The sequence below is a fragment of the Pleurodeles waltl genome, chromosome 2_2, assembly GCF_031143425.1.
Source record: "Pleurodeles waltl isolate 20211129_DDA chromosome 2_2, aPleWal1.hap1.20221129, whole genome shotgun sequence".
NCBI lineage: Eukaryota > Metazoa > Chordata > Amphibia > Caudata > Salamandridae > Pleurodeles > Pleurodeles waltl.
The window spans coordinates 1136421964-1136444521 of NC_090439.1; the positions used below are offsets into that span (position 1 = coordinate 1136421964).

At 41.1% G+C, this 22558-nt stretch overlaps 1 pseudogene; it reads left to right on the top strand.

Annotated features, from left to right (window-relative positions):
* The first annotated feature begins 1124 nt into the window (after positions 1-1124).
* On the top strand, positions 1125-22427 carry LOC138278713 (zinc finger protein 271-like; annotated as a pseudogene).
* Positions 22428-22558: the final 131 nt, after the last annotated feature.

Below are 22558 nucleotides of genomic sequence, written 5' to 3' on the forward strand. Positions count from 1 at the left end.
CACCAGCACAGATTTGGTGGGGTTCATTTTGAGCCCTGAGGCCTCCTCATAACAGCGCAGAAGGTGAAAGCTCCTCGTGCCAGGCTCACTAGGTTCCGTCATTTAAATTAAAACATCATCGGCATATAAGCCCTCATTATAACATTGGCGGTAACTACCGCCTACTGCCACAGTGACGGCCGGAAACATACCGCCACAGCGGCTACCATCTGTCCTCCATATTATGAGCACTGCCTAACTTCCGTCAAGGTAAGGACAGAAATCCGGCAGTGTTCATACTGGCGGAAGGTGGTAACCTAGCACTGCTAACACCAGCACTGCCACGCCAGTAGAACGCCGCTAGCTATATTATGACCAGTAATATGGCCTGGTGGTGTTCTGCTGGTGGTAGCAGTGCCTCTTCCCGTTCCCTGCCAGATGACCTCCTCTCCGGACAAGGTAAGTCGGGCGTCTGACAGAGGAGGGGTGTGGGAGGCTGCGGTGTGTTGTTGTGTGTGTGTCTGAGTGTGTGCATAAATGTGTGTGTAAATGCATTTGTGTGTTGTGTTGCGTGGTTTTATGCGTGTTTTTGAATGCGTGTAAGAATGGTGAAGTGAGTGAGTGTCTGCATGTCAGTGTGATTGTGTGTAAGAATGTGTGGCAGTATGTCTGGAAGTATGCGTGTATGAATGCATGTTTGCCAGTGTAAGTGAATGGGTGTATGCGTGGTGCGTGTGGGTGTCTGTGTGCGTGTATGCGGGGAGGGGGTTGAAGGACGCTGTGACTGCAGTGGGGGGAGGGGAGTGATGTATGCGTGTGTGGCTGTGGAGTCAGTTGTGTGGTGTGTTCGTGTCTATGGGTGTGTCCCTATATGGGGAGGTGAGTGAGTGGATCGGAGGGGGTGGGGGGCGAGTGAGTGGATCGGAGGGGGTGCGGTGAGTAAGTGGAACGGAAGGGATGGGGGGGTGAGTGAGTGGATCAGAGGGGGACGGGGTTAGTTTGGATGGAGGGGGTGGGGGAGCGGCCTACCGGTGACAGGGAAGGAATTCCCTGTCACCAGTAGGGCCTACCACCATGGTTTTCGTGGCGTTGCTAATGCCACGAAAACCATGGTGGTAGGTCGACTCAATGCCATGGGCGGTACTATGTCGGCCACCGGGCTGGAGATAGACAACACCGGCCCGGTGGCGGTATGAGTGGAGAAGTGGCAGGTTGGCTGCAGCCAGCCTGCCAATCTCATAATGTGGCGGTATGTACCACCAGTCTGTTGGCGGTAATACCGCCACCATGAGCCCTGCCGTTCAGAAGACCGCCAGGGACATAATGAGGGCCATTGTCATTTACAATGCCAATAGCTCTAACTCTCACAAATGCAAGACCTATTGCATTGCAAATGCCTGTTCTTACAGCTTCAGTTTAGTTTCTCATCATGTAAAGGGTTTAGTCAATACAGCTGGTCAGGCTAAGGCTTTTTCAGGGCTTTTGGTTCTGTCATGTTTTCTAGTTCTAGTCATTGGATTTCGATCACTCTTGGAACTCAGGAAGGGCAGTGGTCTAGTAATGTCGGAAGTCCAGATACAGTAATCTGTATAGTGAGAAATGTGTTGGCTCAACTCTGTAAAAGGAAAGGAACCAAAGCTTCAGCACTTGTCATAAACATATTGTGCTTCACAGTGTATTGATTGGGTGACCACACTTCATGTATATTGTAACATTAATAGTAAGTGCAGATTTATTCATTTATTACTAAGGTGCAAAAGTCAAATCTGTTTATTAACACTACAACAGATTCCCTTGCCATTGATGATCTTGACGATGATCTTCATTGCTTCACATTTTTTGCCTGTGCAAAGAGAATGGGCTCTGGTTCTGCTTAATTTGTTTTCTGTATATGTATGATGTGATGTAAGTAAATCTCTTTAACTCTTGAACTATGGCCCTGGACAGGGGGGGTACCGCAGGCTTCATCTCTGTGCCCCACCCTTTACAATATCTACGTAGCCACCCTGGCTCAAGTAATAAGATCATGCAGGTTCAAAGTTATTTCATATGCGGAGGACACTCAACTTATCATTACTATGGGGCACAATCTTGAATCTGCTAAAATCAGATTCAGTGAAGGTATGAAAAAAAATAGCACTGTGGATGCTGTCCAGCTTCCTTCATTTGAATACTGGAAAGACCGAGATTCTGATTGTTGGAAAAACTCTCTCCTTTGGTCAGAAGGCTGGTGGTCTCCAGAGCTGGGTCCGGCCCCTACCCCTAAAAAGGTAGTTAGAAATCTGGGCATCCTGATAAGACGATAACCTCTCTATGAAAGAAGAGGTAAATTCCATCTTTAGGTCCTGTTTCAGGATTATGCACCTTCTCAGGTGAGCCTTCCAGTGGCTGCCGTTTCAGACCAGAAAATCCCTCACTCAGGCACTTATTGTAAGTCACCTGATCTATGACAACACACTTATGGTTGCAGCAAATTAAGCTCTTTTATCCAAACTTCAGGTGATACAAAACACGGCTGCCCACCTGGTTTGTAATCTACCACCCTGCTCCCCATCGCTCAAGTCTTTGCTTTGGATACCGTTGAAAAAGTGTCCCCTCTTCAAACTCCTCTGCCTTGTACATAGGTCCCTTTTTTCAAGGCTGCCCCCTCTATCTGCGGAATAAGCTACAGCTTTATGTACCAATATGCAACCTTACTAGGCCCTCCCTCATACTTGCGGCCAGATATGGGGGTGATCATTCTCATATCTGACCCCCTAACATTGGAACAGGCTACCCTTACATATACGATCCTGTTTTGACTTAGCCCATGTTAGAAATTGGTTTTCTAGTTGACAGCAGACAGATGCTCCTTGGTCGCGAGGAACAGTGAGTTAAAAACAAGCATTTTCAATGCAGTAGGTCTCGCATTTGCTTGAGTTAGAGCTATTGGCATTGTAAATTCATAATTGGACGTTTCTTGCCACATACGTTGGTCAACCCTGCCTCATTATTTTGTCTTTTTCTGCCATATAATTCCAGTGGCCTTGCATATAACTAAAGCACTCCCATTTACCTACTTACTCTAGTTTAGCAAAAAATGTAAATGTTGCCATTTAGCATCCTACTTTAAATCTGCTACGCTAATTTCAATAAAATACCACTTTCACCATCCCACCATCAGAGTTGCTGGCTGGCTAACATAATTCCCCAAAAAAGACACAAGACAGCCACAGAGGAGAAATAAACTAGAATGGTCACCCAAACATATCAAGAGTGCTCAAACAGTCATAGAGTAATAAGGATTTTAAGTTGGCCTAAATCATGGTAATATTTGTAATAAGGAGAGATTATTAAAACATATACAATTATCATATAAACCTTTGTCAGAAATAAACTTTTGGCAATAGACTGTAATGCTTAATACAGCCCCTCGAGGGCACCATAACAAAAATATCATTTGTAAGAAACAAGGTCCTGTAACCATTTTGTTAGCCCGTAGAGGGCATAACCCCATGAAAAAACAGGAGAAAGTAATGCAGTGTAACTATATATGTAGCCCCTAGAGGATGTTTTTAGACTAGCAGGCCTACTGCAATGATATTACAAAAAAGGCCTTTAAAACGAAACTTCTTGAAGCTGTAAAACAAAAGTTCTAGCCATGAGAAAGCTTAAAAGACACTGAATTGTGGGAGAGGTTATTATTTTGTGGTCCCCACTAATGTAGTGTCGGGCCCCAGAGATGATATAGACAGAGCATTTTGGCGGGCTGAGTTATGAGCAAAAAAGTTTTGTAAAATGAATGCCCTGCAAAGCATTATGTGGCGAGTTTTCTTGCCACGGATATTATAGTATGTTGACTGCAATGCTAGAAATAGCATTTAGAATAAACATGGTCATGTAACCACACAGTCAGCTCTTTAAGAGCATAACTATATGAAAAAAATATGGGAGATGGTAATGCAGTATAGCCATATATATAGTCATTAGAGGGTGTATTACACATTTTCAATGCTATCAAGCCTATTGCAATTATATTACAAACAAGGCCCTTTAAAACATAACTTTTCCCAGTGGGAAAACATTTCCAGCCATGAGAGTGCTTACAAACAAAGATAATGAATGGTGATAGGGGTTAATATTGTGGAGTCCCAGCCAACATAGTGTGGGGACCCAGAGATGGTGTAGACAGAAAGAGCACATTGTGGTCCTTGTTTTGAGGGTGGTCCCATTGTCCTAGGACAACCACAGGCTGAGTTGTGAGCTAAAATGTTTTGTAAAAGAAATGCCCTGCAAAGCACAATGGGGCAAGTTTCTATGCCGCAAATATTTTAGTATGTTGATATGACTGTAATGCTCAGAACAGCCCCTAGAGGACACCACAATGCAAATAGCATTGTAAAAAACATGGTCATGTAACTATATAGGTAGCTACTGGAGAGCATAACCACACAAAAAGAAAATGGCATTAAATAATGCAGTATGACCATCTATGTAGCCCGACAGGGCGTTTTGCATTACATATTTCAGGGGTAGCAGGCCTAATGCAGTGATATTACAAACAAGGTCCTTAAAATGCAAGCTATTCTCAGCTGTAGAACAAAAGTTCCAGCCATGAGAGCGCTTAATGCAGACAGAGTACGACGTGCTGGACATTTTGTAGGTGGTCTCATTGTCCCAGCACCACCACAGACTGAGTTATGAGCAAAAATGTTTTGTAAAAGTAAAGCCCTGCAAACCATTATGGGTCGAGTTTCTATAGTGCAGTGAATATTCTAGTGTCGACTCTCCCGCTGTACCTGGAGAGCCGCTTTCACTTTGTTTTTACCTAAAGCATTTACCAATTTCAAGTGTTTTAAAGGGAGAGCCACAAGAAATTACTCTGATTAGGTAACTGTGAACAATGTGACCAGCGCTCCAATACCGCCAATGGAGTTCACGCTGTTGTGCCTGTTCGCGCTGAGTGCCATGGCCGCCATGCAGCACAAAGGGGAGAGACAAAAAAAAAAACAAGTTCGCACGTTCTTTTTTTTTTTTTTGTATATGTTTATTGAGAAGTACATGTCAATATACAGATTGTGTTAAATAGAGAAACAATACATCAAATTATGGCCATATATGAAAAATATTATGAAATATTAACTTCTCAGATTTCTAAACACAAAAAAAAAAAAAAAACATTATACATATATCAATAAATGCAATATATGAGATTATTTATAAGGCATCCAACTGTGCATTAACTCTTAGAAGTAGACCTATAACAGAAAATATGGAAAGAAAGAATTATGCAATATGTATTAAACCATATATTATAGGTTGTTAGAAGACAGTCGAGATAGTAATATCATGCAAATCCACATATATAACATTTCAAATGCAGATATTCCTGCCAATTCAACAGTGTTGAATTGGTGAACAGTAAGTCCTACTTAAAATAACAGTGTTAATGGGTGAGATATCAATTGTCTTAATAAAAGCATGACTCAAAACAATAATAAAAATGTCTTAATAAAGATAGGAGACAAAGAATGAGAAAACGTTTACGTGTGAATATTAATAGAATATGTATTAGCTAGAAAGGGTTTCCAAATTTTGATGAAAATCCCAACATTATCTTGCAATCTGTAAATCAGCTTTTCATATGATGCCATGTTATACATTTCAATAAGCCATTCATCATGTGTAGGACGTTGTGGTGTTCTCCAATGTCGTAATATACAAATTTTTGCTACAGTGAGTGCAATAGCAATCAATCTTCTTGTATGGTTTGTTAGATTTGGGAGATCAGTAACATCATGTAATATAACTAATTTTTCTGTTAAAGGAATGGGCACATGTATAGCTCTGTGTAGAGAGGAAGTTATAGAAGACCAGTATTCCGTCAAAACTGGACATTGAAATAAAATGTGTAGGATATCACAGTCCTCATGAGGACACCTCCAACAGGTAGAATGGTGTAGTAAACCTGCTGCCTTGAGTTTTTGTGGTGACCAGTACCAATTATGAAGAATTTTGAAAAGAGTAAATTTAATTCGTGCCTCTCTGATTCCTTTATCCATGTTCATAACAACATCCGTCCAGTCCTCATTGGAATACGCTACATTAAGTAATCCTTGCCATTTGACGTGGAGTTGTGCTAGTAATGGTGATGAATGTAGTTTATGCACAATGAGATTATAAAATCCAGAGACTGCTCCTTTCAATTTCCCCCAAGTTTTTAAGTATTGTACGACTGGGGAATCCTCAGGTATCCACGGAAATGGTCCTAGTCTACTTAGTAGAGCTTGTTTCAATTGTAAGTATTTCCCCTTTTGAGAGCTAGGGAGTTGAAATTCTATCTGAAGCATCGTAAAGGTTTTAAGCTCGCCTCCTAAAGTGAATAAATGATCCAGCATTAGAATACCTGCTCTCTCCCATGTATCCCAGGAAATTGTCTGTTTCCCTATTCTAATATCAGCGTTATGCCATATGGGAGCCTTATTATGTAGCCTCGGATTACTTTTAAGGAGTTTGTGGGAGTGTATCCAAATCTTAAGCATAGACTGAATAATAGGGTTAGAACTTTGTAAAGCAGGCGATTTATGAGTATAAAACATTTGCAAACCTGAAGATACCTTTAAAGATTGCTTTTCAATAAGATCCCATAGTGGGGGGTCATCCTGTATTGGCCAAAGATAAACCAATTGAGATAAATGGAGGGCTGTATAGTAATGTTCAATGCATGGTAAACTAAGGCCACCAGATCGCCTGTGAGCAATCAGTTTGGAGATTTTGAGTCTAGGTCTCAGAGATCCCCAAATAAAGGTTTTAATACCTTTGTCAATGTCTCGCAGTATTGATATTTTAACTGTCAAAGGTAACATACCTAAAACATATGTGAAACGAGGCACTATAATCATTTTCACTGCCTGGACTCTACCCCAAAAGGACAGGTTAAGATGGGATCATTTTTCATATTCTGACTTCGTTTTAGCAATGAGTGGATCTAAGTTATCTTGAATCATACGTTCTAAACCAGTGTTGATATAAATACCTAGATACTTCAGGCGATCCGCTTTCCACTGAAAATTGTAGCCTAAGATAGCTGCTTTTGTTGTGCCCCGGGACAATGGGAGAGCTTCACTCTTATTCCAATTGACTTTGTATCCAGAAATGTTTGAGAAGTGAGAAATAGTAGACATGAGTGCCGAGAGTGAAGTAGGTAGATCTGTAAGTGTGAGTAATATGTCATCCGCGTATAGAAGTAGTTTTGAGATGCCTGCTGGTGTAGGAATGCCTGCTATTTGTGAACACTGTCTTATTGCTGCAGCCAGTGGTTCAAGTGCAAGAAGAAATAAGAGGGGCGATAAAGGGCAACCCTGGCGGGTACCTCTTTGCACTAAAAAGGTTTTTGAAAGGAAACCCCCACAATTCACTTGTGCAGATGGTGTCTTGTATAACCATTTAACCTTAGAGATAAAATCATCACCTAATCCCAACCTATGCAATGTACAGAACATATAACTCCATTCAATGCGGTCAAAGGCCTTTTCGGCATCTAAGGATAATGCTACTCTGTCTTCTCCAGCATCCTTAGAAAACCAAAGTATGTGAGCCAAAGTGCGGAGATGGCTACGAGAGTTTCTGCCTGGCATGAATCCAACTTGAGAATTACGTATGAGTTTAGAGATAACTTGTTTGAGTCTTTTGGCAAGAATGGTGGCTAATAGCTTCGAATCTGTATTCAGAAGAGATATCGGACGATAGTTACTGCAGTATAATGGATCTTTCTCAGGTTTGGGAAGGACAGTTATGATAGCTTTATTTGAGAGTGAGGAGAGACTACCAGTTTCCTCTGCTTCTTTATAAACCTCATAAAGGGCATCTATTGTTTCTGTTTTTACCCAACGGTAAAATTCCCCAGGAAAACCATCTTCTCCCGGTGCTTTATTGTATGGGAGACTGGAGATTGCTTGCGCAATTTCATCCTTTGTTATTTCGCCAGTCAGTATGAGCCGGTCCTGTTCATTGAGACAGGGTAGTGTTATTTTATCAAAGAATTCCTGTTCATTGAGGAGTTCATCATCAACTTCTGAACTATATAACTTGGTATAATAATCTGCAAACGTATTAGCTATTGCTTGAGTCTCAGTTATTAGTTTACCCTCAGGGTTATATATAGCTGGAATAGCTGTCATAGCTTCTCGCTGTTTTAATCGTGCCGCTAGTAAACGGCCTGCTTTTTCTCCTTGTTCATAATTGCGAGCCTTAAGTCTATATAGCATATATTCTGCTTTGGAAGTATATAGTGTATTAAGTTCCATCTTCGCTTTTTCCAATCTGCATCTGGAAGCTTCAGTTGGATTACTAAAATGAGTATGTGTTAGTGTTTTGATATCATTTTCCAAAATGGCCTGTTGTTCTATTCTGCGTTTATTTGTTATTGCAGAATCCCTCATAATTTGCCCCCTAATAGTGGCTTTTGCGGCTGCCCATAAGATTTGTGGAGAAGAAACTGATCCTTTGTTATCTTTCATATAAGTAGTCAAATGTGATTGTAATTGTGACTTTTCTGCCGGTAGTTTGTAGCGCGATATGTTTAATCGCCATGGTTTCCTACAAGGGCGTTTCAGACCCCAATCAAGCTGGAGACTGATAGGAGCGTGATCCGACAGTGCAATTTCTAAAATATCACAATCTAGTACTTGTGGTGTAATAGAATGTGAAATAAGGAAGTAATCTATTCTAGAATGGGAATCATGTACTGTAGAGTGATATGTAAACCCCTTATCTGATGGATGTAGTAAACGCCAGATATCGATCAAACCATGATCTTCTCTGATGTCTCCTAGTATGGCTCTATCTCTACCATGAGTTGTGTCCAGGGGACCTGTCCTGTCTAAGATCACATCTGGCGCAAGATTCCAATCGCCACCCAAAACTATTCTGGAAATTCCCATTTCTGTTAGAATTCTATTTAGATGAAGGAAAAAGGGGGCTTTAGTCCCAACAGGGGCATATATGGAACCCACTCCTAATATATTGTTACCAACTTTAAGCTTCGCTAAAACAAATCTACCATCCTCATCTGACCATGACTGAAGTATTTGGCATTGCAGTGTTTTTCGTATTAGAATGGCTACACCACTTTTCCTAGTAGTAGTGTGGGATGTAGCATCTCCTGATATGTGAGAAGGGGATTTGCAGCTGTAAAGTATCTGGCCTACCCAATCTCGTTTTAATTTTTCTGATTCTATATCAGATAGATGAGTCTCCTGGATGAGAGCAATGTCAGTATGTTTGGAGGCTAAATAGGAAAGAATGTTCTTCCTTTTAATGTAATTAGTAAAGCCATTGACATTGAGAGAGACAATTTGCATAGGACTTGTTGTCATGATGATGACTAAAAATGTTAGAGTATATTTGTACTGTGTGAAACAGAGTCAAAATGCTAAAAAAAAGGGAAAAGGAAGTAGATAAATTATATGGTAATGTGATAATGAGAACTTACTGGAGGAAAAAAAAAAAAAAAAAAAACCTATCTGGAGTATAGTAAACCTGAAACCAATATGTGGAACTATAATCATAAAATATTGTTAACACTAAACTCTAAATAGTGTAAGTACACCGTTCTAAGTGCTAGAATGTAAAAGAACACTGCAGATCAAATAATATGTATCTTTCGTCGGTGGGTCTAAACCTCAGTTCGAAACCCAGACTCTGGAGGGGAGGAAAGGAAAACCACTCATGGTAAATAAATTATACGAAAAACACTCCATGGAGTTATAAAATCTATCCAAGAGAAAATCTGCAAATACAAACACAGTAGGAAATGTACATGGTTATTGAACAGCAATATATGAGGATTGGAAATAAATCATATCCATTAGAATTAATAATTGTAGTAAAACACTAATAACATTATATTAATACATAGCATGTATAAATATACTCATCTAGCTGGAAGAAGTGATAGTGGAAGGTTGAGCATCAGTTACTTTATTAAAAGACGTGGGTGACTTTAGAGGTGATCTCGATTTGTCTCTGGGATTTTCCTGTGTGAGTGACTTTACGCAGTGGACTGCTTTATCTCTGTCAAACTGTTTCTTAAAGGTACGGACGTGTAATCTACCGGTGCGATGGCTTTGTGGATCTTTCGGTAATTGAAGCGGACTATTCATAGATGTTTTGTCCAGTGGCGTTGAGCCCATATGTTGGTCATACAAACTGTCCAGGAAGCGTACCAGATCCTCAGGCTCTGTGTAATCCCTTGAGTTCCAATTGATTGTGATCCACATTGTGGCAGGTTCTAAAAGACCATATTTGATATCCCATTTGTGAAGTCTTGGCCTAAGTTGCAGGAACGCTTTTCGTTTGGCATTGGTTTCAGTGGAGAAGTCTGCAGCAATAAATACTTTATGGCCTTCCAAGTCATACGGACCATGTTTACGAGCAGCTGTTAATATTTGGCGGACCTGTTCATGGCGTAAGAGACATGCTATAATCGATCGAGGTCTAGATTCAAGAGTTGAAGTTGAAGTTCTTGATCGAATTCTGTGAGCTCTCTGCAACTCAAGGGGATGCTCAAAAGATATGTTCAGTAGCCGCGGTATTAACGTTAGTAGCAAGTTCTTCACATCATTATTGACTTCCATTTTTTCTGGAATTCCATAAAAACGAATGTTATTTCTTCAGGCCCTGTCTTCCAAATCTATAACTTTTTGTTTTAGGTGCCAGATATCCGGACCCCAATACTCTGCATTATCTAATTTCTCTTCCAAAAAAGTGGTTCTTTGATCTAAAATTTCCACTTTGGTATGAAAACAGTTTAGATCCATCCGTATTGTCTTCATTTCTGTTGCGAGATCTGAAATTTTTACATCCATAGATCCCAATCTTTGCCCCACGGCAGAGATCTCTTTTAAAATAAGGTCCATAGAAGCAATGTCTTGTGGGACAATAGTAGACGTGCCTGGAGGTACAGTGTTCCCTACTACTTGTGTAAACAAAGGCTTTCTATTAAATTTTCCACTGGCCATACTGTTATATTTTAATGTTAGAGAAGACAATAAATAAGTACAGCTTAGTAATCCAATATGATATCTAATTGACTCACAAAGTAGGTAGATATTAACACTGTAAATGGTGACAGACATCTGGGATTTTAAAATTATGGCTATATGTTTTCAAGCAGGTGTCGCTGAGAAACAGTGCATCAGAAATGTTGTACAGTTTTCGTCTGCCTACCCAAATTCACTTTACCCCCTCTGCTGATAGGAATTCCGGCGTTTACTTAATTTCGTAGTAGAGTCTGAATTGTCAAATTTAGAAAAATATCTCAGAAGTGAAGGTTTATATGCTTCTCATACAGCTGCCTTTCGACATTCAAGGAAAGGAATTTCACATATCTCTTCAGAAGCAGAATTCCTGATAGAATGACTAATTTTCACAAACTCTGTCAGCTGTAGGAATGGTGTACAACACTCACTTGCCAAACTGTATTTACGCCACACACCTGTAGACAAGAAAGTCCTGCGCTTACATAATCCCGTAATGGATCCTGAACAGTTAAGTGAAGAGAAATACCTCAGAGTTGAGAGTTGTCAGAGGCTTCTCTTACAGCAGCCTTTTCACTTATCTCACCAGCAGCTGGCTGTGTTTCCTGACAGAATTAGTTTTTGCCACAGACTTCTATAATTTTAAAAAATAATGACTGAATGCTTTCAGACAGGTGTCCCTGAAAACCAGTGCATCAGAAATAGCTCACATCTTTTGCCTGCCTATCCAGATTCGCTTTACACCCTCTGCTGACAGGAATTCCAGCGTTTACTTAATTGCGTAGCAGACTCTAAACTGTCACATGAAGAGAAATACCTCAGAAGTGAAAGTCCATATGTTTCCCCGAACAGCAGCCTTTCAACTTTCAAGAAAGGGAATTCCACTTATACCAAAGGTCAACAGTTATTTAATTCCCCTGGTGCAGCCTCCCAGTTTAAACAGGAAGAAAGCCCCTTATCTCTTCAGCAGCTGACTCTGTGTCCTGACAGAAAGTGTTGTTCTTTGCTCAGCTGAGGGGCCTTTGTAGCCCGGCTTCAGGGCTTCAATTAAGAACTCCGTTTTAACTGGCATCTCTATGTTGCTGTTATCACACGTATATTTCCTTTCATTCTGACTCCAAGGAGGCTTTTTGACAGCTGTTTGGGTAATCCTTATTCCCTGGAGCCTTGAGCTCTACGTTGAGGCGGCCATTTCAGACGGCAGCCAGACTCCGCCCCTCCAAGTTCGCACATTCTGAAGTATATCGGCAATCTTGCAGTAATCCATGTAACAGGGGCAGACCGCAAGGCTTGACAAAAACAGCCTCAAGGTGGGACAAATGTAAATATCTACCAATAACATCAAGTAATTTTTGAAAGGCAAGCCCAGGAATGTATGAAAGTGATGGGCGTGTTTAAAAGCCCACAATACTTGCAATAGGTGAAAGTGCTTGCGTGCTCGACTTAATGACTCCTTTCTGTAAACAGTCGTGCCCTGTACCTGTTGGGATGCTGGTGGTGTCTGGGGAGGGTTCTTGTGTTGCTTGGGCCCACCTCTCCTGGTGAACAGCACAATGGGGAAGCTGTACAGTGCTCAGCGGGGAGAGCATAGAACCAAGGGAAAGTCGTCTCACACTCAGATGGGCCGTAAAGTCACAGGTGCCTGCTTTGAGGGTTGAAGACTGCACAAAGCTGCACCACACACTCCGATGAGGGAAAACGACTTAGGAGAGTTTTCCGATGGTCTGCAGAGTTAAGGGCACCAGCTGCACTGACTTGGTGACGGCACAAGATGGCCCAACACGCTCAGGATAAACAGTGCTGACTCTAGGCCGGTTCTCGGAAGGGTGAAATAAGATGAAGAGAACAAGGCATTTCATGTCTCTGGGACATCACAAAAACAGGGGACAAGCCCTTGGAGTCATCCTGAACCTAGTGGTAGCTCTTGGTTCTTGGTCTGCAGGACAGAGGTCAGCAGGGCAGTGCAGCAAAGCATGGCAGCAGTTCATTGAAACCTTCAGGATCAGCAAGGTGGCTATCCTCCAGTACAGCATCTTTTACTCCTTCAGGTCCTGAGTGTACTGATGTTTGGGGGTCAGAGACCCCGTACTTATACTAAAAGTGCCTTTGATGTGGGATAGGACTTCAAAAGGTTTCTCTGAAGTGCACAGGTCCCCCCTTCCAGCCCAACCCCAACTCTAGACTATCAGTGGGAGGTGATCAGCCCCTTTGTGTGGGCTCAGGCCACCACCCTTTGAAGTGTAAGTGCAAGCCCTTTGTAATCTCCTCCCTAGGAATACCTATCATGCAGATGACTGCAGATGCAGTTGAGTGTCCTGTGTTGTGGGTGTCTGAAGGGAATGCATATGTGTAACTGTCACCTAGTCCAGGCCAGACCTGTATTGGAGATAGGCTGTAGGCACACAGGGCAGTGAGTGCAGAGAAATGCCCACTTTCTAAAAGTGGCATTTCTAAAATAGTAATAATAAATTTGACTTTATCAATAAACAGGATTTATCATTACCATTCCAATGATACTAAACATGATGTAGCTACTCTGCTCCAATCAGGAATTACAGCTTAAAAGTATTTTAAGGAATTCTCAATTCTGGCCTATGAGAGGGGCAGGCCTTGCAGTAATGAAAAACGACTTTGGTAGTTTTTCATTACCAGGACATGTAAAACTCAAAAGTACATATCCTGCCTTTTACTTGCATGCAGGGGTGTGGAATTCCTATAGCCTGACGCCCAGGACATATTGTTTGGGGTCAAGGACAACACGTTTTCATGTTTATTTTGCCCTTGGACAAGTAGGCCCAACCCCCGGCAGAACAGACCCTTTGGTTGTCAGTTTACAGGAAAGGGAACTGTCTGCAGTTGAAGTAATATTTGTGTCTGTATGTTAATGCTGTTCAAACTTGTATTTGTGGTTCATTAATGCAAAGCCTTTATTATGAGGGTGAGCGCTCTAAATAAATATTATAAGGTCACACTACACTACTGATAGTGGTTCCAGTAAAATAAAAAGTGTACACAGGTTTGAAAACTTAAACAATATGAGGCTATGAATAATGCTCCCATAATGCTCTCTGTTTAGATGCAAATGTTTGCAGAAGCTTGTAAGCAGGATAGATGATTCTTTGCCTTCAAAATAAAATGTTCAGAAAAAAAATGCAAGTAGGAAAAAAACGTTTTGCTAAATTACTATGACATTTTAGGTACTATTTCTTTGAAGCATTATTTAGTAAAATGTGTTGATGCATGCTAGTATTTCCCAAAAATATTCGTAATGGAGAATCAATGTAACCTTTTTCAACAAGGTTATGGGAAACATGAACATAAATAAGCACTGGCAAAGCCAACAGATCCAGCATTATTTGTCAATCTTTTGGTTTTATCAGTGCGTGTCTTGTTTTGACATAGCTTTATTGTTGTGGGAGCTGCCAGGCCCTCAGCATTGTAATAAACATTGGCAGAAAGAAAATAATGTTTTTTGGTCTGGCACTGAACCAAACTACTTTGTGTGCCAATATGCTCCTTGTGGAAAAGCAGAATGCTATCACTCACGGTAAAGCCAGCTGATAGATAGATAGATAGATAGATAGATAGATAGATAGATAGATAGATAGATAGATAGATAGATAGATAGATAGATAGATAGATAGATAGATTTTGAATAAAAACAAAGGGTCTTGGTTAACGCCACACATAATTGGGGACCCAATTCTTAAAGAAAGTCACAAAAGTGCACCCATGGTAAATGCCTTTGAATTAGTGGCCTGGATGAATTTACAAGGATTTACAGAAATAGACCAGGAAATCGTACATCTAGAAAATATTTATGAACTGTATTTTACCATGAGCAAATATGCATGTGTAGATTTGCTCTTGCGAAAATCTATTGAGCCTTTACAAGTTAAATTTCCCTCCAACTACTTTTTTCCCAACCCTGGAAGAACTTCTATTTCATCCCTTGTCAGGAGTAAATTACCAACCTTTTTCAGTACGGAAAAAGATTAGAGAAGAGATGGTGAAAATCCTTAAAACATGCAAGTTAGTAGGTTTGTAAAGACTTAAGGGCATTCCAGCCCTGGAACTATTGCTTACTACTTCCTCCAGCCCCAGAATGTAGAGCTGCGGAAAGGTGGTGAAATAGGAAAATTGCTATAGTGAGGATTGAATTTGCTAGTATTAACCCTGGCCTAATCAAGCTATTATCAGAGCTCTTACATAGTGAGATTGCTGCAATAATTTGTTGCCACACTACATAGCACCAAAATGACAAGTAGATTTTTTTTCCAGGATAAGTAGATTTAAGAAGCAACCTGTCCCTTGGACAAGTAGATATTTTATTAAATTCCACACCCCTGCTTACATGGTACCCTGCCCTATGAGCTACTTGGGGCCTACCTTAAGGGTGGCTTGTATGTAAGAAAAGAGGAGTTTAAGGCTTTCCAAGAGGTTTTGGATGCCAAGTTGCGATGGCAGTAAAACTGCACACACAGGCTCTGCAGTGGCAGGCCTGAGACATGTTTATAGAGCTTCCTAAGTGGGTGGCACAATCAGTGCTGGAGGCCTACTGGTAGCATTTAATTTACAGGCCCTGGGAATATGGTATACAACTTTACAAGGGATTTACATGTAAACTAAATATGCCATTTATGGATAAACCAATGTTACCATGTTTAGGGGAGAAGTGCATTCACCTTAGCACTGGTTGCAGTCCTAAGGCCAACAACAAGATACAGCAGCAAAACAGGAGGTAAAAGACAAAATGTCTAGGGTACGACCACCCCAAGGATGGCAGGTCTTACAGCCTTATTGAGGACATTTCTCAGTACCTGGCTCTTCTAACTCCTCGGGTGTTTACTGACCGGTAATAGCATGCAATAGCACAGAGACCCTCTGGGGGGGGATTATTTTGTGCTTTATAAATCATAATAACATAACAAATGATCTATGAAGTGGTCACCACTTTGTAGTAATGGTTCAGTCGTGCTTTCCATTGAACTTTAACTATACCTTTTGACCCTGTGGATAGATTTCCACTAAATACGGCAGTTCAGATTGGGGGTCACCCCAAGGGGGGAGCTCATGAGTACCAAGACGAATGGAAAACATAAGGCCCATAATAGAATAAAATGCAGAAAATGGTACATGCCTTGCTAAAGGCCACAGCCAGTGGTGCTTTACCTATTGCAGGGGTTTGGGGTCAGGCCCTGCACCAAAACCTGCTGTATAGGTAGTGCACAGCAGGGGTTGAAAATTGAGTCATAAAAAAATGAAATCCACTGTATGAAAACACAGTTGAAAGATGGTGATATGGTTCTGTCTCACATGTGTAAAAACACTGCAATTCACCAGCTATGGTTCACGGTGCAAACAACACATACATCACATAACTAATGTGGCCTTCCATGTTCAAATTAGTGATTCGACTGTGACACAGGAAAAAAAGCCTGTCTACCGAGAATAACACATGACAGTAAAACCACAACATAAGAGTAACATAACAATGCAACACCGCAGTTCTATTTTACAATATTATCACACAGAACGTACAATAACAGGGCACAACTCAACAAGACAACACAATAAAATGCCAACTACACATTACAACATTACAGCACAAAAGATCATAACAGCACAACATCAAGATACAGCCACTCCTCAACATCAGCTTACACAGCACCAGTGGCGTAGCGTGGGTTGTCAGCACCTGGGGCAAGGCAAGTAATTTGCGCCCCCTAACCCGTGGATTTTAGCACTCGAGTCCCCCCCAGATGTTGCGCCCGGTGCGGCCGGCCCCCCCTGTACCCCCCACGCTACGCCACTGCACAGCACACAACAAACTGAATTCACAACTCATTCACCCTCACAACCCATATACTTGTACTAAATGGGCATTTACTGATCTATAATTCATACACTCCAGAGTGTAAGCATTTTAATAGTGTAGATTCAAGTTGCCCTCTGCCTGCTGCCTAGCTCAAGGTCATAAAATACCTAACTACAGTCCATATATCGTAGTAATGTGGTACCCTTTGACAAATCTGCTCAACATTTGGCACACCTCAATTTACTGTGTCTATTTTGGCATGCAAAGTTTTGTGATCATTTGTGCAAGAAAAAATAGTTTTATGGGCTAGGAGGGGTCAAACGCATCAAAGTTGCATCTCCCATTTTAGCTCCTATAGAAAATGTTGCTCTTAACTACAGCTAAAGCAACAATTGCTGAACAGATTTACACTTAGCATCAACGAAGAACTTGTCCAGTTCCAAAGATGAATGGTCCATGGCCACTGATAACAATCCATTCGGTCAGACAATATGGAAATATGCTCCCAGTATCCACCAAGGGAAAGTTGGGAGGTGAGTAAGGTCACAGTACGGGCTGCAGGTTTTCATTCTAATGGCATAGAGCAACCAACATGTCCAGGGAGAACCTGGAAACACTTTCCTGACCTCGAAACACCCAGTCAGAACCTTGTCAACAAACACTGAAAAAATCCACTTGCAGAGTTCACCAGAGTTAAAACACATTCTGGGATAAGGATGCAGAGACCCTAGCAAGTGATGAAAGCAGGAACCATACAATGGTCTGATCTTGTGGGCATCCACTTGAGCCGTCTGCTCTCAACGTATGTCCATATTCTAATCCTTTACAATGAGAATGTATATAGTCAGACTGCTGTTCCTGTAAAACTTCGATCACATCCACCTTTTGGGGTAAGTACTGAGCAGTGGGTGCAGGACCCAGTCAATATTTATGCAGTACGATCGGCTTTCACAAAGACGAAAGTCGAACGGGTCAGCTTTGTTGTGAATAAAATTCATCACATCAACGTCCCTGGTAGTGCGAGTTTTTCTGTGTTTACCAAGACACAGAGCGTACTGCTGCAATATATATATATATATATATATATATATATATATATATATATATATATGCATGTATGTAGTATTTGTATAGTGCAACCTAGACAGCATAAGGCTGTACAGGGTCGAATAAAATCATATAGTCAACAAGTAAAAGGAGAGTTGGCTGGTTTCTGCACTCTTAGGTAGTGTCCTTTAAAGAGGTGTATCTTCAATTATTTCTTAAGTCGAAGTAGCATTGGGGCAGTTCTCATAAATATGGGGATGTTGCAGATCCAGGGTGCTTTGGTTATATCAGCTATCGGAGATTCATTAAGTCCATTAGAAGTGGCCAGAAACACGGTTTCAGTTTCTCAAGTAATACATCTAGAAGACAATGGTTTCCATTCGATCCCTCAGGTGGCTTCTTTTGTGGTCTTCTCTGGAAACTGTAGCAAGATAGTTGGAATGAAGGTGTTGTCCATAAAACATCCAGATGATCCACTGTCAAGTCTGAGCGATATATTTGGAAATTCTTGTGGGACAGTTTTGTGCAATATTCTCCCTTATTGGCACGGACTTTAATACATTATACACTTTTTCTCATTGCAGGAGTGGGTATTCTTGATACATATTTTTACTATATGTTGCCCTGTTGGCTTTACAGTTTTGTCTGGTTCAACTGGCAAGAATATCAGAGGCCTTTTGAGACCACACGTTCCATGTTTCCTATCTTGCTGTTGTGACTCAATTTGAGTGTTGAGATTAATCAGAAGTTCACATGCCGTGTGCATAGTCACTACCAAGAATAGGACATGCTAAATTTCACTCCGAATACCTTCATAGCATGCAACAGCTGACTCCACCAGCCTACCTCAGCTCTCAATATTTGATGCCACAATATTTGTTGAACATTGTCTTAATGTCAGCAAACCAGTAGGCGAGGAGATGAGATGTAGTTGGTTTTCTGTTAAAAAAAAATCTTAAACCATTTCATAATTTATCCATTCTTTGTCAATAAAGGACTGGCACATTGTTACCAAATCAAGAACGTTCCTGGTTACATTTGACAAAATAAATAACACCTTTGCTGCATTGATGCTGAATAACTTGTGCCATGTCAGAGAATGCCTTGTGGAACAGGATGCAACTAGCAAATTGTGGGGGACAAGTTATATATTGGTTTACAACCATAGCAGTTTAGATAATGCACATAGTACATACACCGACAGTGTGTAGTATGTTATTTATTATCATTGTCGAGTGTGGGAAGGGAGCATGGCTCACAAAAGGTGAAGACTTGAATGGGTCATCCTGCTCCTCTCTCTTAACAGTGACAATAAATGGTGTACTCACCTGGACTTCTCCATATATGGTTACTGCAAGCTGTGCTTTTATTTGCATTAGTTGCAAACTAATTGTGTAGCTTTGTAGTGTGAGCAGTGACATTGTGTAATGTAGGTATTTTCCCACATAGCCTAGCACCCTAACTGCTCACAGCCAATAGTCCCATACATGCACAAAGTCTCAGTGCAGTCAATGCTAGCACAGCGCATGGATTACTCTGGGATGATGCCAGAAGAAACTGCACTACATGAGCATTGTATGCATAAAACATATACACACTGTTGTAAACAATATAGGCTAATAATAACTGAAGCGTTGTGTTGTATCACACACAGGGGCATTGTGCAAAATGATATAGTTGATGGGTCAAAGGCCTTTTACGCTAGAGATGAAGGAAAAGTTACATATACATAACACAAAAATGTATAAATAAGTACATTCCTGATCCCTCTTTACCCCAAAGTCACAAGCATTTTTTTCTCATTCACAGCTTCTGAAGGTGCTCCTGTAAAAGAAAGTACTCCTGTAAGAAGTGCTTCATTTGTAGGCCGACTGTTAATTGAACAAAGGATCCACACTGAGGAAAACAATACCAATGTAGAGGGTATGAGAAAAGTTTCCAGTGAAGGTCAGATCTGGTAATACGTCAAAGAATCCATACGGGTGAAACTGTAGCAGTGCATAGGGTGCCAGAAAAGCCTCACTCGGAATTCAGATCTGGTACCGCATAACCAAATCTTGGAAGAAACCATACTAGTGTGCAGGGTGTAAGAAAAGTTTCACTTATAGGCTTGGTTAAATCATGAAGGGATCCATACTAGGGAAAAACCTTACCAAGGCCCAGTGTGTGAGAAAAGGTTCGGTCAATGTGTGTATGTTCACATTCATCAAAGAAGTCATACAGGAGAGAAACCACAACAGTACAACGGTATACAGTGTGTGAAAAAAGTTGTCAAATCTCCACTCACATCATAGGATTCACACTGCGGAGAAACTGTACCAGTGTACAGTGTGTGAGAAAAGCTTCAGTCGAAGTGCACATCTTTACATTCATCAAAGCAGTCATACAGGAGAGAAGCCACAACAGTATACAGTGTGTGAAAAAAGCTTCTGTCAAATCTCCACTCACATCAGAGAATCGCAATGGGGAGAAACTGTACCAATATACAGTATGTGAGAAAAGCTTTCGCCAAGTCTCCGCTCACGTCATAGGATTCACACTGGGGACAAACCATACCAGGACAGTGTGCCAGAAAAGTACCACTTGTATGACACCTTGGGTAACAGATGTGCACACAACGTAGGAAAAGGAGGAATACAGTAGATGGTGCTCCTATAAATTCCAGAGCAACATCTGTTAGGAAACAACACTAGGTTGTTAAAAATTGCCCTCACCTACTAGTCGTGACATGTTTCATTATCGGGTAACTCATCAGGGAGCTTCACTTTGAGGCTTCGTCAAATGGAGGATTAATCTGTTCCACACTGATGAGAAACTATACCAGTGGTCAGAGTGTGACAAAAGCCTCACTTTGAGGTTACTTCTTTCAAAGAATCAGAAATTCCACAGTGGCAGGAGACCATACCAATCTAAGGAGTGCCATAAAAGCTTAATTCAAGCTTCTCATCTTTACTCACTTCAGATTGTTCATTTTGAACTGAAACCATAACAGTGTATGGTCTGCCAGAAAAGCTTATGTAGAAGCTGAGAACTTTACAAGCATCATATCATCCATATTAAGGAGATGTCATTCCAGTGTACAGAGTGTGAGAAAAGCTTTACTTAGTGGTCATATCTGGTAAAGCATCTGAGAGTCCATACTGGCGAGAAACCGTACCACTGTACAGATTGTGAGAAAAGCTTTGCTGTATCATCACATGTAGTAGTGCATCAGAAAATCCATACTGGGGAGAAACTATACAAGTGTTTAGTATGTGACAAAAGCTTCATTCAGATATCGGATCAGCAAAAGCATAGTAGTTATCACACTGGGGAGAAGCGATACCAGGGTACAAAATGCACAAAAAGCTTCAGTCAACGCTCAATTCTTCATATACATCCGAATCAGTAGTGGAGAGAAACCATACCAGTGCACAGAGTGTGAGCAAAACTCCTTTCATAGGTCTAATTTATCAAGACACCAAAAAATCCATATAGTGGAGAAACCACACGAATGTACAGAGTGCCATAAAAGCTTCATTCAGGCTTCACATCTTTACTCACATCAGATTTTTCATTCTGAAGAGAAACCAGATCACTGTATAGTCTGGCAGAAAAGCTTTTGTCGAAGGTCAGAACTCCACAGGCATATTCATTCATATTAGGAAGATGCCATTCCAATGCACAGAGTGTGGGAAAAGCTTCGCACTGTGGTCTTGTCTGGTAAAGCATCAGAGAGTTCATACTGGAGAAACACCGTACCAGTGCACAGAGTGTGAGAAAAGCTTTGCTCTGTCATCACATCTAGTACTGCATCAGAAAAACCATACTGGGGAGAAACCGTACCAGTGTACAGAGTGTGAGAAATGCTTTGCTGTGTCATCACATCTATTACTGCATCAGAAAATCCATACTGGGGAGAAATCGTACCAGTGTACAGTATGTGACAAAAGCTTCATTCAGAGATCGGATCTGCAAAAGCATAATAGACGTCACACTGGGGAGAAACCATACCAGTGTACAGAGTGCAAGAAGAGCTTCAGTCGAAGTTCAGTTCTTTATACACATCAGAGAATCCATACTGGAGAGAAACCATACCAGTGTACAGAGTGTGAGAAAAACTTCTCTCAGAGCTCACATTTAGCAAGACACCGCAAGATCCATACTGGGGAGAAGCCATACCAGTGTACAGTATGTGACAAACGCTTCATTGAGAGAGGGGATCTTGAAAAGCACAAGAGATGTCATACTGGGGAGAAACCATACCAGTGTACAGAATGCGGGAAAAGCTTCAACCAGAGCTCAGATCTTTTAAGTCATCACAGAATTCACACTGGAGAGAAACCATTCTGGTGTACAAATTGTGGGAAAAGCTTCACATGGAGATTATCTCTGTTAAAACATCAGATGATCCACACTGGGGAACAACCTTATCAGTGCACAGAATGTGATAAAAACATCTGATACAGCATCAAAGAAGCCATGCTAGAGAGACACCATTTGAGTTTACTGATTGTATGAAAACCTTCACTGAGAAGTCAGATGTGTTAAAGCATCAGAGAATGCATACTGGAGAGAAGCCTTAATGGTGTAGAGTATGTTTATAAAGCTTCATTTGGAGGGTATCCTTGTTAACTCATCTGAGGAGCCATGCTGAGGAGGAGGGAGTGAGGGGAGTAACCGCACTGTAAAGAATGTGGTAAGCACATGTTTAGTT